Source organism: Drosophila virilis, chromosome 5, assembly GCF_030788295.1.
Source record: "Drosophila virilis strain 15010-1051.87 chromosome 5, Dvir_AGI_RSII-ME, whole genome shotgun sequence".
NCBI lineage: Eukaryota > Metazoa > Arthropoda > Insecta > Diptera > Drosophilidae > Drosophila > Drosophila virilis.
Window position 1 is genome coordinate 18,825,972 of NC_091547.1, and position 15,342 is coordinate 18,841,313.

Genomic DNA, 15,342 nt, shown 5'->3' on the forward strand with positions numbered 1-15,342 from the left:
TGCCTTCACTGACAATGTCTTGTTAGCCAAATTGGATTTAAATTGGTTAACTCCATAAAGTCGCACAAAGTACGCAATATGCTTGTGTATAAATATTTGTGTGCATGTATTTATGTACACTTCAGTTTTGGCAACGCTCGCCACAGAGTATAAGCCAAAAAGTTAAAAAGGGTTATCACAACGCTATCGCAGCATCCACCCTTCAGCTCAGTGTGTGTATTTCTGTGTGCGGGTGTGTGGGTTTATGCATGTTGGCCTGGTTAAGATTTTACCCTTCAACACACACAGTTGACTGCGTAGTTTTTTTGCGGACTGCTTCTGACGTTTATTATATTGCATTATACATATTTGTATTTATGCGCCTTGTGGCGGCATTTTTTGACTTTGCGATCTGGCCTTAAATACAAAATACATGTATATACATACTGTGTGTGTGTGTTTCTGTGTGTGTGTGTGTGTGGGTGGTAGGTAGTTGCGAAAAATTCGTTTGGTGTGTGCTAATTTGAAATGCGGTCGCATGTCGCCTGTTTCTCTTTCTCTGTGGCTTTCATGGCGTTGTCAGGCTGTGTGTGTGTGTGCGTGTGTCTATGCGTGTGGTAGGATTTTTTGGATTTATTTTAATGCGTTTATATTTGCTTCAATATGGCATGGCATTGACGACACATGTAACTGGGTGTGTGTCTGTGTCCCCCCTATCTCTCTCTCACACGACCAATTTATGAATTATTTATCGATATAAATAAAATTGACAACAACAAATAGCGACCGCAGACAGAAAAGTTTACCATTGACTTTGACAGCTGTTTAAACTTGTGTTTTTTCGCAAATATATGCTGTTCCATGGACATTTTTTTACAGCAGGAATACAATAAACTCCTAAGTAGGCAATGCAATTTGAAGGGGAAAAAAATAAGTATGTAATAGTAGGCAATACCAATTGCAGATAGGCTAAAAACAATTTTTTCAAATTTCCTGATTAGTCAATAAGAATTCTTAGAAAAATAACCTACTTCCAGCACAAACAAAAGCTTAGCATTTATTAAATAAAATATAAAGATACAGAAAATTCAATATGAGCAGGAAATTAAATTGTATACACACACACACACACATTTATGAGCATGTATTTGGCAATACTAAGCTGCTGCTCATCAGCATAATATGCTTATGTGTATTTGCATTTCTTAAATTGAAAATAAGTGCCTAAAACCTCTGGCTTGGTATACGCTTTATGCTTTATACTCCCATTTAAATGGTTCACACACGTGTAACACAAAATGAGAAAAAATGAGATAAGAAAATATAGATATAACAAAAGCAAATAGGGTATATGGGTAACAGATTGATGGTTGAGCCTAAGAATGGTGTGAAAAAATTTGCATATAATATTGAATAATATATATGTTATTTAAATAGTTATAATTGAACAAAGGGCTAGTTAAAATTGAACTTTTAGGAATGTATTCATCTCTTCACTTGCCGCTTAGACTCTAGAGTATCCCTTGGTCGAGTACATAATAAAGTGTGCTACGAAATATAAACTACAATATTCTGTGTTGAGCAGGCGACACTCTGCAAAGACAGCGGGAGACATTTAACACTGGGGGTGCTGTGCGTATATGTGTGTGTGTTCTGTGTACGTGTGAACGGAAACGGAAATCAGATCAGCGGCTTTTGGCCAAACAGGGGGATGGGTGGAAAAAGGTGGCATGGAATCGTAAACAACCGCAATGCACATTAACGGAAAACGCGTAAAAAAAGGGCAACATAAAAGCTTGCCGAACAAATAAGAAAACAATGCGAAAATGAAGATAAATGCGCAAATATTGCGCAGCCGCCCTGTTAGCAAGAAATCAATTTTTTTTTTTTTGGTGTCGCGTCCTCGAGAGTAGTTAAAAGCAGATGCGCATTTTGTGCGGCTATTGAACATGTCGAAAGTCCTTTGAGGACATTTTCATAAGCCGCTTGCAATGTAGATTTTAAGTTCACTGAGTTAAGGGTTGTGAAAACTTTAAAGACTAAGCAAACAAATCTGAAGCATATGCAAAAAATATATATGTAAGCAGCGCCAAAGCTAGACGCAACAGTAAAAACATGGAAAATAAATCAATTTTTCGACAGTGAACGGGCCTAAAAAGCGGCACAAGAGGAGCATAGAGAGCGAATTTTTAGCTCTCCATCTTCTTCTCCTCACCTCATAAAAAATGGATACAAAGCTGCATTAAACAGTTAGCTGAGAAACTAAGAAAATAAAGTCTAAATAAAACCGACAAATCCGCCACCAACTTTATCAAGAATTTGCAGACTAATGGAATTTGCGGATAGGCTAGGTAAGAACAACAAAAACAAAATCATAGAAAGTAGTTCAGGTTCTAAAAATTTCAAGGCAAATGCGTTTTTCGTGTAGAAAAGTAAAAAACAAGCAAAAGTAATAATAAATATGTTTCAATAATTACTTAAAAGCTATTAAATAATAAATACATATTTCTATTTATAGAAAAAAAGCGTAAAAATCTTATAAAGCTTTGTATTTTAAGCAATTTCATAAATTGATTCGGCTACAAACCAAAAAAAAATATAAATAAATAAATAATAAGTAAAACGAAATCCTTTAAGTATAATCCGCTTTACGTCTGTCATGCTCACAAAAAAGGTTACGAACGATAATATTCCAAAGTTAAACTAAGGCAGACAAAGCTTGAAAACAACGTAAACAACAAAAACACGGCATTGCTCATGACAAACGGGGGGAGGTGAAGCAGTGAAAGGGTCAGCAAAAAGATGGAAAACAAGAGAAGAGTGAAGTATTGGCCGCAACGCGTGGTCTGCAAAATCTTGAGCATATTTGCGGTTTTTTTTTTTACTCAACTTTTTTATTTTTATTGAGCTGCTGCATCGACGAAAGTCCCAAAAGTGACTCAGAGAAGCGAAAGCATGGGGAAAGTTGCCGAGAAGCGTTGCGTGCTTGAAAGGATTTTTTATACGATTTTTATTTAATTTTATGCGCTTTATGTGGCTGACCGCCCGCAGTAGAGCCGGTTTTATTTTTGGACTGCGCCAAAGAGCAACAACATCAACGGGAGGGACGCCAAGAGTCTATGGGAACTAAAAACGTGGGGGACTTGTGCCAAATTGCTAAACTTTGAATTTGACTATGGAAGGATTAGAGCACCCAGCAAAAGCTTGCATTGTTATTATCATTTAGTGCCTAAATGCCTTAATTTTACAACTTTATCATACATATTCTTTATCAAAGTATTCATACTGTTAGTGCTCTGTAAGAGGAATATTCAATTTTGTTTATCATGTCAATACAGCTGTATGCATTGCTGCCCTCCCCTTTCGCCGCCGCAAACTTTGTTGGGTTCTTGGGCGCCGTTGTCTCGACCATGTTTGTGATTTGTGCTTGTTGGCAACAACAAATTTCGCAATCAACAAAAATGTTTCAAAACTTGCAGACTGACATAAAGAGTATCATCGATTATTTAGTCAGCTTAAAAAGCACTTATGGCAGAAGCAGTAAACAAAATATAAGCAAGACTACCCCTAACCCTTGACCTAGCCATACAAATATTTTGTTGTCGTGTCTTTGAAAGTCTTTGCATATTTAAGTGCTTGAATAAGAGCCCAAGACCAACAAGCTGAAGATTTGAATTGATTTTTAAACAAAGTTGAATGCACACTTTGTGTATGTTTAATTTAGTGCGCGTATCATAAATACATACGAACTGCCGAGATATTTCAAATAATATATTTACTAAAACATAGTATATCATATTCCTTAAGTTCCACGTACTCGCACATCAAACGATTTGATTACAACGTTTTTGCCTGCCCATGGAAATCAAATATAAATAATAATTGCATTTAGTTGATGTAAAATTATGCTTCGTATAAAAATATGTATTTTTTTTTTAAATATTCATAAGTCAAATTATAACATATAAAAAGAATATTTGTTATGCATTTTTAAAAACAATTTTTTATATTCGTGCATTTTTTTCAAATGCCACTGCACAACTTCAATCAATAAATCATTTCCTCTGGCGGTAATTAAATCTTCCAATCAGCGGCAATAAAACATTTGTAAAAGGCTTACAGAACAAATGGTTGCCAATGACTAGCAAATACCCTGTAATTTCATAATAATGTGTTAGCAGCTCTTAAGATTAGCTCGAAAAATATCTCTGCAACAGCTTATCTCTTAAATATGAGAATGATATGCATCCGCCCATCAGAGCTATAAAAAATACATATACATAACTATATTATCAATTATTACTAGTTTTAATTATGTTAACAAATTCTAATGCTGGGCCATCATATATTGTAGGGCCACATTACGGTATGCTCCATTTATTATTTTTATTTTTATTAGTTTAATTGTCATTGTTATCTAGTAGACAAACATAATTGGTTCAGTATTGTTGTAGGGTATAATAATAAGTCGGAAAATCAGGCTGGCTCCACACAGGATGACCAGTTTTTTCTATAAACTTTTCAAAGTTGAATCCATGTGAACGTCAGCGAATAAAACTTAAAGCATTTGTAAATGAAACTTAATAAAAATGTGCCATCGCATCAAGTATGCATATGGGATATTTCACAATCTTTTTCTTTTTTGCCTGGCATTCACATCCTTCTTGGCACTACTTTGAACTAATGCTCGCACGTTCCGGCTGCGTCAATGTCGGCGCTAGGAAATCCATTTCCCCATGTACGACCTGAGGGAATAGTCGCTAAGGCGACTTATGCATACGAGTCGCTGGAAAATGAATTATTTGAGGGTCTCGACGGTGTTTGCTGTGCCCCAAGAAGCCGGAAAGAGAGCGCTACACAAATTATGATAAGCACTTAAGGATAATAGGCTATGTAGCAATCAATGCGAATCCCAAATCCCAACTCAAAGAGAGCAAATGAAAGTCCACATCGAGGTCTTTGGCTGCTGCTGGTGCTGGTGCTGCTCAGCTCTGCCCCTGCTGGTCTTGGTTCTTTGCCAAGTGCATGGTCAGCGTCTGGCTCACTCTCTCTTTTTTTTCTCTGCATATATATATTTTCATTTCTTTCTATCTCTTGGCAGCTTGGACAACAAACAAATTCACTTAGATGCCTGTCGACAACTTCGTTTGCCAATTTTTTGTTGCATTCAAATAGAAAATGTACAAATAAAATAGCAGCGAAATAATGTAAGCAGTGTGCCAAATAGTTGCTCATACTTGTAATAGAAATCTCTGTTTACTCTCACAATCTCTCTTTCTTTCCAGGCACACTGCACAAGTGCAAATGGGAGAAATGCAAATGGCGGCATTTGTTGCAGGCTAAAAAGTTTCACAAACTGCAAATAACAAACAGCCAAACCGGAAAATCGCCTTGAAATGTGTCTGAGGCACATTCAGAGCAGCCAACATGAATTATGGTACCAAAAAATTAGTTCTGTCTGCCCACACACAGTCATAAACACACATGGATACACACACACACACACACATCGGGTATTGCCAAAATATTTTGTTATGCATGTGCTTAAATATTTAACATTTACCCCAAATGTACACAACAAACAATCAAATTGCAAATATCACAAGCAAGTCGACTATAGCCGACTACACAATACGCTGTCAACAATGTAATTAAACTTTTTATTGATTCTTAAATTTAAAATTCAGTTATAAATCTTTGTAAACAGTTGGAAAAATGTGTACGCTCAACAGCTTCAAAATTTGTTTCAAATGTTATACAATCTCTGAGCTCTAAAAAAAATATAGGGAAGGTTAATTCATTCAACTACCAATAATTCAAGTTTTAATGAGAGATTATCTTGCAAGGTGCCTTTAAATCCTAAAAACTATTCTAATTTGTGAAAATCCAAAAAGTATGGTGGCTGTGAAATCATTTTTAAAATTTGCTTAGTGCAAAAGTCCAAGCCACAAATTCGCTGAGTTATAAGTAACTAAATAAATATATAATAATTAAGTTTAATGAATATTAAATATTTAAAGATTCCATGTTAACACAACTTTCGATTAACTTTTTAAATATTTTATCCCCAAGCCCCAACTATCAAGTACAGCTGTTATTTTGCTGCCAAGAACTAAACACATTAAACATGCGTGAGTTTAAATAAATTTCTTACTCAAATTTTCTTTTAAGCGATAATTTTTCTCAGTTAACAAGTTAGCTAAATGTTTATTGGACAAACAAGCGTTTCAAAAGAGTGACCTCCAATTGCAAAGTCCTTGGGCTGGTGGGATCAGCACAGGCCAGTCGGAAAGCCTCAACGGACCGGAAGCCCCAAAAAAAATTACAACTGACTAAAGCCAATGGACGAAAAGTTAGACGAAGCGTAAAAGCGACAGAAACTAAAAAAAACCAAAAGCAACCAATAAAACTGGCACTAGTTCTGTATGTGAGGTGGGTGTGTGTGTGTGTGTGGGGTAGGGTTAGGGTTAGGGGTACTTAAACATTTGTCTGCCCAATTTAACTAGTGCGCTAAGCAAATAAAGTGCCAGTCGTGGTGTTTGACGGTTGGTTAGTTGGACGATTGGACGGTTGGACGGCTGGACGGTCGGTTAGCGGGCTCCCAGATGTCCACTGTAATGGAGCACTAAATCTATATGCTGACACAGATCCAGATAGAGATCTATGAATAGCACGCAAACAAACAAGATGCAGTCGAGCTAGGCGTTTATTATTGTTCGCCGCTGAAGCGTCACACGGGACCTGGTACGCGGGCTGCGGGACATGGGCATCATCAACAGCGCATCACACAGGCACTCGACCACCAAGCGGAAGTCAAAACAATGAGGACCACCCAACGGAAGCTGCACACAAAAGCAGCAAGGAGCCCGAGGAGCAGAAGGAAGGAAAGGAAAGCATTTAGAAGCCAACAAAAGGCGGAAAGCGTGACATTTTGTTCTGGGAATAAACGAGGGTCGTGCTGTTTTGAATGATGTATAATTGTGTGAAGCCCTGGGGGAATTGTCATTTCGAAAATTTTAAGTGTGGTCAACTAGTGTGCAGGTCGAACTTCGTCCAACTGGGAAATTCACTTGCGATTTGCGTATTCTTTTCTTTCTGGTTCAACGGGCTGCTAAAACAGCCGCACAAGTGCGAGTATTAATTGCCCCAGAGATATCAACGGACAAGTTGCAGAAATGCTGGCCAAAGTTTCGACCTAACTTAGGGCTAGATTATGCTGATGCTTGCACCCAAGGGACATGCAACATTAACACATTACCAAAAGTTAAATACATATTGCGTATACGCGATATACCTAGACTATACGAACATAGATTAAGTATACGCATAGGGTAAGGCCCAGTAGAGCGTGTAACAAAGTAATTAAAGTGCGAGAAAAAGTGAGAACTGTTTAAAAAAGAGCAAACCAAAAAAAGGTGAATAAATGTGGCGTCAAATTGAATGTCCAGCAACCGACAGAGGTCGCAGCACGGAGCCAGCAGGACAGATGGCATCGGGCATTGAGCTTGGGCAATGCGAAAACGAAATGGAATTAAAGATGACGCCAAAAAATAAATGAAGAAAAAGTGGTAGAAGCTGAATTCATTTCAAAAATGCAAGATGCCGTGAAGACGCTGATGAAATGAAGTAGATTTCAGCCGGAATTATAAACAGCTGTAAAAAAGGGAATCGCGCAAAAAAAAAAAAGAAAATATAAATGCCAACGCAGGCAACTGTCCACTTGCCGGAACACGAGAGGACAGGTAACCAGGTGGGCAGGACATGGACAAAGGCTGCACGTTTTTACACCCCCCCCCCCCTCAATTTTGTCAAATGAATGAAGAGGTGTCTGCGACTGCGATAGGACGCACGGCCGGGACATTCGCAGGTCCAAAACTGAAAATGAACAGAATTACATCAAGTGTTGGAGTTGTGCCCTTTAAAAAGAGCATCCTCAACCATTCAGTCAAAGGCACTACAGATTCTCGTTGTCCTTGCCGTATCCCTGCCCGGCGTGTTGCCGGCCAAAGGAAATGAAGTTGCTCAACGAATGCGTCCTAATTGAAATGCCTGCAGGGCCGATGTATACAGCGCCTGAAAGCGAACCATTCTTTAATGAATACGTACATCTATATATATATATATATATATATATAAATATATATGAATGTATACAATACATAGTGCCCTTTGGTGCATCTAGCCTTAATTACAGGCAGTGAATGACTTGCTTGTGGCTATAACATTTCTCTAAAGAACGTTTGAGGTAAAAGACTGAAGCTTGCTGATTTTAGAATGCAATGAATATAGCCAGCTGACAACAGGGAACTATTTAATACTGCACAAATTGCCTGGGGCTGTCAAAATAAAAATAAAAAAACAAGACAGGACAAATGCCAGTTCAAATCAATAAATATTGTCTTTTCATACCCTGTAGCCATGGAAGTGATATACAGGCTATTTTGGAATCGTGCATTCTGCGGCGACACCTAAAATTCATAATTTGATTAAGTTTACTTAAATCCTATGGTTGATGACAGGCTATGAATTCATTATTGACTACATGGATCGTACCTTATAGTTGTTTGTTTGTAATGTAACAGACATCCATATTATGAATCATGGGAATCAAAGAATCTTAATCTAGCTCTAAAGGATATATTTGATAGTTTTTTGCATACATGCATTTTGCATCAGGTATTTTTTCGACTTGCATACAGAGTATCCTCTAGTCAAAAGCTCCCATCTTAGGCAGTATTAGTTGAGCTATTGTTTCTGCCAGTGAACTTCTGTCTGCGCACATTTCTATGATACAATTAATTTTGGTTTTCAAGAGTCATGCATTTAATATTGATGAATTATTGTTTGTACCCCAGGGAGAGGCCAATAAAACATATAGATACACATGTGAGGATGGACAGAAATAAAATAAATGCTTCGTTAGAACCTTTTGTGTGGCGGCGGGCATAATTTAATATTTGCTATGCCAGATATCCAAAACACTTGAATGAATGCTTTGTCGTGATTTCATATTACGCACAAAACCAAATAACTAACCACTAGAAATAACAAAGTCAACGAGCACAGACAAATTTAATGAGAGGTCTTGAAGGAGTGAGAAATACATATATTCGCCAAATTTGTGTGTGTGTGTGTGTGTGTGTGTGTGTGTGTGTGTGGCTCTGTGTGCTGTTGTGTTTGTGCGCGCAAATTATTGTCCTGGCCATAGATACATATAGAGTTATATGTGTGTGTTGAGTGTTGATTTACATTTTTGATTTATTTTATTTATTTAAGCTGCCGCCTGGTGTCAGCGTCTAGGCAGCAACAATCCCACAGTCCCAGACCAAATATATTGCTGTCCATAACTTTCATGCCTTCATTTGTATTTTTCTTGATTTTTTGAACTATTTTCCTGTTGTTATTTTTTCATGCTTGCGGCTCTTGCCAAAAGCCTCTCGGCTATTGTTGTGAATTTATCGCAGCTTTATTTCCCTTTGCAAGCGTTTTATGCTTTATTACTTTTTCGTTTCATTTTTAGTTGAGGTATTTATCACATGGCTATGCTACTAGAGTAAGATTTAGTATTGGGTACATAGTCATAGTGTGCCTAAAACTGGGGACACGTTAAGCTCTCTGGCATTAGACAACACGAATTGGCCGAAATACTTTGAGCAGAAAATGTCACAAAACTAAATGCCTACATTATTTCTATGATTTATGATGTTTGCATTACAATTAGTAGGCAATAAAAATGCTTGATAATCATTTTTTGCCCAGGATTTATTAGATCTCGCAGTGATGAATTGCAGTATTTAGGCTTTAAGCTATTCAATTTATTTAAATTATTTAATTACTTTAAAGCTAGAGTCGAAGGTGGCTTTTCGTGTAGTAATGATGAAGTAATTTTCTATAATCAAATCAAAAATTCCTATTAAAGCTGCAGTCGTAATTTTAGGAATGTTGCCTTTATGGCACAATAAGATCTACTGCAGTTGTGTCAAGATCGTTTTGAAAACAATGAAGTTAGTATGGCAAACGTGTGCTCATATTGACAAGCCACGTGGCAGTTGGTGTCAGGTGTAGACATTTTGTACATACATATACATATATTCACATACTTGCATTCTTTTTTACTGTGCTGTGCGTATTTGCTGCTATTTAAGCTTTTTTCCGTAAAAATGTAAATGTCAGTGTGGTATGAGGCGATGGCAATTAGTTGCCTCGTTTGGTGTCGACGGGAGTTTGAATGTAGTGGAGGTAATATTTTTTTAAATTGCAAGTTGCATTTCTGCAATCATTAAAGAGCGAAACAAAATTTCAAAAAGAGTACATAATTTGGATTAAATCTTAAGCAAGCACTATTATTATGTACTAAGTAGTACGAATGTGTGAATGAATATGCGAATATGCATATATTAATAAACATAAGTAAATTTAATAACTTCATCAATTCTATGGCCAGTGTAGATCAATATTCTCTGCCAATTATCGATTGCTTGCGTTTTTTGTAGAAAGATGTATCTCCACCGCACACCCGACCAGAGTACCTGTTGTTGCTTATATATCTTTATTTTTAATATATATCTTATATCTTATTTAAAATATAATTTTATCCATAATTTTTCTTTTATATATTATAGGAGAAAGCGAGCTGTTTACTTTTACTTTTGCTTTTAATTTAACTTTTACTTTTACTTTTAGACAGATTGGCTTACATTTATTGGAGCTTGTCTATCCATCTTCCATTAATATTCTCATATACAGATATTTTTCTACAAGAAATTGTGCTTCTAACGATTTGGCCATAAAGTATTTTAACGACCTCATCATGTGCTCTGTTTGCGCTCATCTCCTCATAATTATCACTTAAGCCCATATTTATCAAGAGTCAGCTGGCTTGCAACACATTATTAAATCATTGACCCCAGAAATGCACCATGATTTTTGCCATATTATGAACTACTGCATCTGCTTTAAGAGTTACATAAATTGCCATCAGACTACGACTGCAGAACTGGCTGGGGAAGAGGGTAGCGGTTGGCTAATAAATTATATACTTATAGCCCGCAAGTAGCTGCAAAATGTATTAAAGTTGAAATTGTGTTCAAGGCAAGTATATTAATTATTTTATTTGGTCTGCGGATATCAAGTACATAACGCGAGACGGCCATATATCCATGTGCATGTAGTGCGAGCGAATAGCAAAGAGGCTGACAGAGTCTGGCAATTACCCACGACAACAAATCGCAGCAGAAACATATGCTAAGGATGTTTTAGTCTAATTTATTGTTGTATTAAGAGCGTGGGTGTATACGTAGGTGTGTGTATGTGCTCTATTAGCAAGCCTGTGTATGCTGTGTATGTGAGTGCATGCTTATGCAACTATTTTAGTCAGTCGGATGAGCACTAATAGATCCTGCACGAGCACGCTTAGACTCAACTCCTAATTAGTCATGGTAGCAGCATAAATACAAAAGCATACCTTAAGGCGTTTAGCTAAGCTAAAATGCTGGCTAGTGTGTGTGCGAGTGTGTAGTAGGTGTTTGTTTTGCCCAATCTTAAATGCCATGTCATTTAATATGTTGATGTGATGTGTTGTGTTAGTGCTTAGTTCTGCCAAGATACCTCGAACTCGTTAAAAAATTGTTTTCGACACATTAATAACTACATTTTCGACAAACACATTTGGCAGCAGCCATAATTCAAACTGAATCGACTTAGATGTAATATGTCCACAGTTAAGTGTCCAGCAATTAACTTATTATCATTAGACACTTTTCTTTTATTTCAATTTAGATACATACATTACTTTTGAATATTTGAACAATAATTTTTGTTAAATGTGCTCACTAATCGAAAGTATGAGATGAAACTTGAAAGCTTTTATTTTATTGGGAAATCTTGCTTTTACTTTGTAACACAATTCGTTAATGTTGTTCATTTACTTCCCCGCGTTTACATAGTGGAAAGCACAAGTTCTTTCATAGTCTTTTTAATGTGAATCCAAGGAAGTTAACTTTCTAGAGAGCATTAAAAACAAATTCACACTCGTAAACGCTTATTGGCAACCTAAAGAATAAGGACTATAAGATCATATCGAGAAATATTTCAGCACTTGACTAACACTTGAGAGATATGCACTTAACTCAACTTCTGTAATTACATAGTTCAACATAGTACGAGGAGGTCTTCGGATGTAATTCATATCAGTTTCAGTGCAGGACATAAAATTGCCAATGGAAAATTTCCTTTGGCATTGCGACCACACCCAAGACAACCAGCATGGCGCTTCCAAAATATTTGCTGTGTGCATATTTCAGCAAGTGCCAGCATAAAATATCTCCTTATGTCCAGACCCAACAGCGCTGGGCATGCTCTATATACAAGTATATTCACTTAATTATAGATGCGACACGCAGACCATTCGGCCCATTCACTCGACCATTTCCATTTCTGGAAAGCCGTGCCGGGGGAGTGTAAGTCGTAGCCCTGTGGTCTCTGGCCTGCAGCATATTTATGCGTGGCCCGAACAGAACTGGGCCTGAAGCTGACGCCTGTGCGAATTCAGGTTCATTTTGGACCATTAGTCGGCACACAAGGCAGCAATAAACTAACAATTAGACCAAAAATAACAAGCTCAGCACGCGACACACGCATAGGACACACAAAGGACACTCGGCACATGCAAATGTCTAAGAAATAGCACAACATTTCCATAGACATCTTTAAATTTCTGGCAATTTTCTGATATTTTAAGATTTCTAATTAATTTGAGTGTAGACATTTGTTTTACTTTGCATGCTCAGTGATTTTATTAATTAATGTTGCTGAAGTGCTTCCATCTACATACATATACAATTTCACAGCAACATTCCTAATTTGATTTGCTTATAATTTTGTACCTTTCTACATGCCTATTTATTTTTCTTATGCTATTTAAGTCTTGTCATTCATCTCTTTTCCGCCAACTTCACAAATGTATTTTTTTCAACAGGATTAGGAGTGGGTAGCAAATAAACCCTCATGCTCGGAAAACGCAGAGCATCTCTCTTAAAATATTTTTTGTCATAGGTTCTGATGCTATGTGAAATAAATAAAAATAATAAACCAATTGAAAAACTCATTCTGAGTATTTAAATTTATGTTCGTTTTTTGCTTTCTCTTGCCTTTCAATTTATTTTAATCAACCCAGATTCTTGTATTGCCCTGAGCAGTAAAATTTAAAAAAATTAAAATTTAAGATAATTGTAAAACAAATCAAAAGACTTAGCAACACTTTGTCGATCAAAAAAATGGCTAGTAAGGCCAACTTTATGAGTTACGCGAAAGAGTCAGCTGCTAATTATAAATGTGAAAAGCACGCTGCACTCCCCACATGGCCACAACATTTTGTTCAATTTATGGCTTTTGGCAATAACTCACATTTTCTGTAGCCTGAACACGCAGAAATGTGGCTGCAATTTCTATCTGTAGGACAACCGCATAAAAACAGCAATCAGGGCTTAGGCAAGCAACAACGACAACCACCACGACTTCGAAAATGACAACGACAACAAAAATAACAACCTGGTCAACACTGACAAGCGTTGTTAAGCAAACCAAAGCCACAGGAGGAACAAACTAGAAATTGCAGCTCGTAGGTGGCTGAGTAACAAAAAAAAAAATATATTTCATAGAGCGCAAAAAGCAAAACCGGTGAAAACCGGTGGAAATTGTACCGTTAGTCATGGCATAAAGCACTTGCACTTACCATTCACATCACACACTCACGTATGCGTTGTCGGTGTGGTGTTGTGTGTGTGTGTGCGTGTGTGTCCGTCAAGCGACTGTTGGCTGGCTGTTGGTCGGTGTTCAGTAGAAGCAGCTCAGCCCGAAATTGTTGCGGCAAGTTCACTTCCGTATCCGGTCGCGCACGACACCGTTGCGTTGTTTAACTAAATTTTGTTGTCAAAACTGGAAAATGTTAGCCCGCCAGTTTCTGACAGCAGTTGCAACTAAAGGGCTAACTGCTCAGCTGCCTGTTCCGCTGTCTCGCTGTCTGCCTGTCTCTCTGTCTGACAGAGGCTGGCCAAAAAAAGTTTTCAGTTGTGGCAACGTGTTACGGCAACTGCCGCAAATTCTGGCCGAGTTACGAGCGCACTTAACTTTCACGGCTAACTTTGCCACACTTAACAACACTTGAACGGAAACTTTTATATCGGAACAATTCTTATTATTTACTTAGCTGCCCCGAATTTATCAACTGGCTTGCTAAAAATACTAGTATTTTGCATATAGTCTAATTTCTTAAATGTTTTCGCTAATGCATAATTTATCTACTATTGATACGTCTTGAGTTCGCTTACAGCTCAACATTTGGCTAAGTTTCAAGTTTATCGTTCACCAAATATCTTTTGCCGTTGTTGCAACCGCTCCGTCTTAGGAATCACCGCAAACTGTTTGTCCATGCCCGAGTCCCAGGACCAGGACCAGTCGTCCTGCCCGGATGCAGTATTTCGCGCGGCAAGAACATCGCCCGGTTTTATGAATGGCGCGATGTTTCTAACGGCCAGGCGAAACGCTGTGGCATTGGAACACGTTTGGCGCATGCGCTCCGCATGTATGCAAGATTTATGACAGTTTCGGAGGTCGACATCGAGAGCATCGAGCACGTGGCGCCTCCAACAAGTGTGATAAGCGTGAAAACACGCGCTGATAACGCCAGCACGCAAATTTGGCTTCTTGTCTAAGGTCAGGGACGCCGACCCCCGCATGGGTTAGGGGCAAATACTAGTAAATACGGCGTGCGATGTTTGCCCAATGCCACTGTATAAGTTACCAGAAAGCGACGCCGCAGCTTAATTTAATTATATGTTTTATGTTTATGTGTATTTTTCAAGGCAGAAGATATTTAATAAATCATTATTAATATATTTAATAAATTGTAGTAATATTGCAAGAGATTGTTGTTTAAATAAAATGTATTAATCAATAAAATTGAGGTTTGTGAATGTTAATCAGTTCGATATCTTGGCAAACAGACCACAAATCAGAACCATTCTACAGCATGAGCAACAACATTGAATTGTAAAAGTAAACAGCTTAAAATCACGCGCTGCCAACCCTTAACAGCAACATCAACAACAATTAGCTTACTGTGAAGGGGGTAGACGCACACATTTTGTGGGTATTGCACATTTGTGTGTGCGTGTGTGTGTGTGTGTGTGTGTGTGTGTGTGTGTGTGTGTGTGTGTACGTGTATGTATAATTATAATGTGCTTTATCAACTGTCAATATGGTGCGACTTTTGCTTCGCATGACAAAGCAAATTATCCCATGGAGAACAGCTGCCTGGCGGTCAGCTAACCGAAACTGAAACCAAGACCGAAACCAATATCAAAA

At 37.7% G+C, this 15,342-nt stretch overlaps 1 protein-coding gene and 1 long non-coding RNA gene across 2 annotated transcripts in view; one reads left to right on the forward strand and one right to left on the reverse strand.

The window, feature by feature from the left end:
- Positions 1-14,378, reverse strand: part of LOC6624970 (5-hydroxytryptamine receptor 1A) — a 62,545-nt gene extending 48,167 nt beyond the window's left edge. Inside the window, exon 1 of the mRNA XM_002049442.4 lies at positions 13,712-14,378. The gene's annotated coding sequence lies outside the window, so the exon portion shown is untranslated. The remainder of the gene's footprint in view (positions 1-13,711) is intronic.
- LOC116651200 (uncharacterized) lies at positions 6,021-8,090 on the forward strand. The gene is made up of 3 exons (XR_004304195.2): positions 6,021-6,110; positions 6,167-6,411; positions 6,486-8,090. It is a non-coding gene; the product is annotated as an uncharacterized lncRNA (long non-coding RNA).
- Positions 14,379-15,342: the final 964 nt, after the last annotated feature.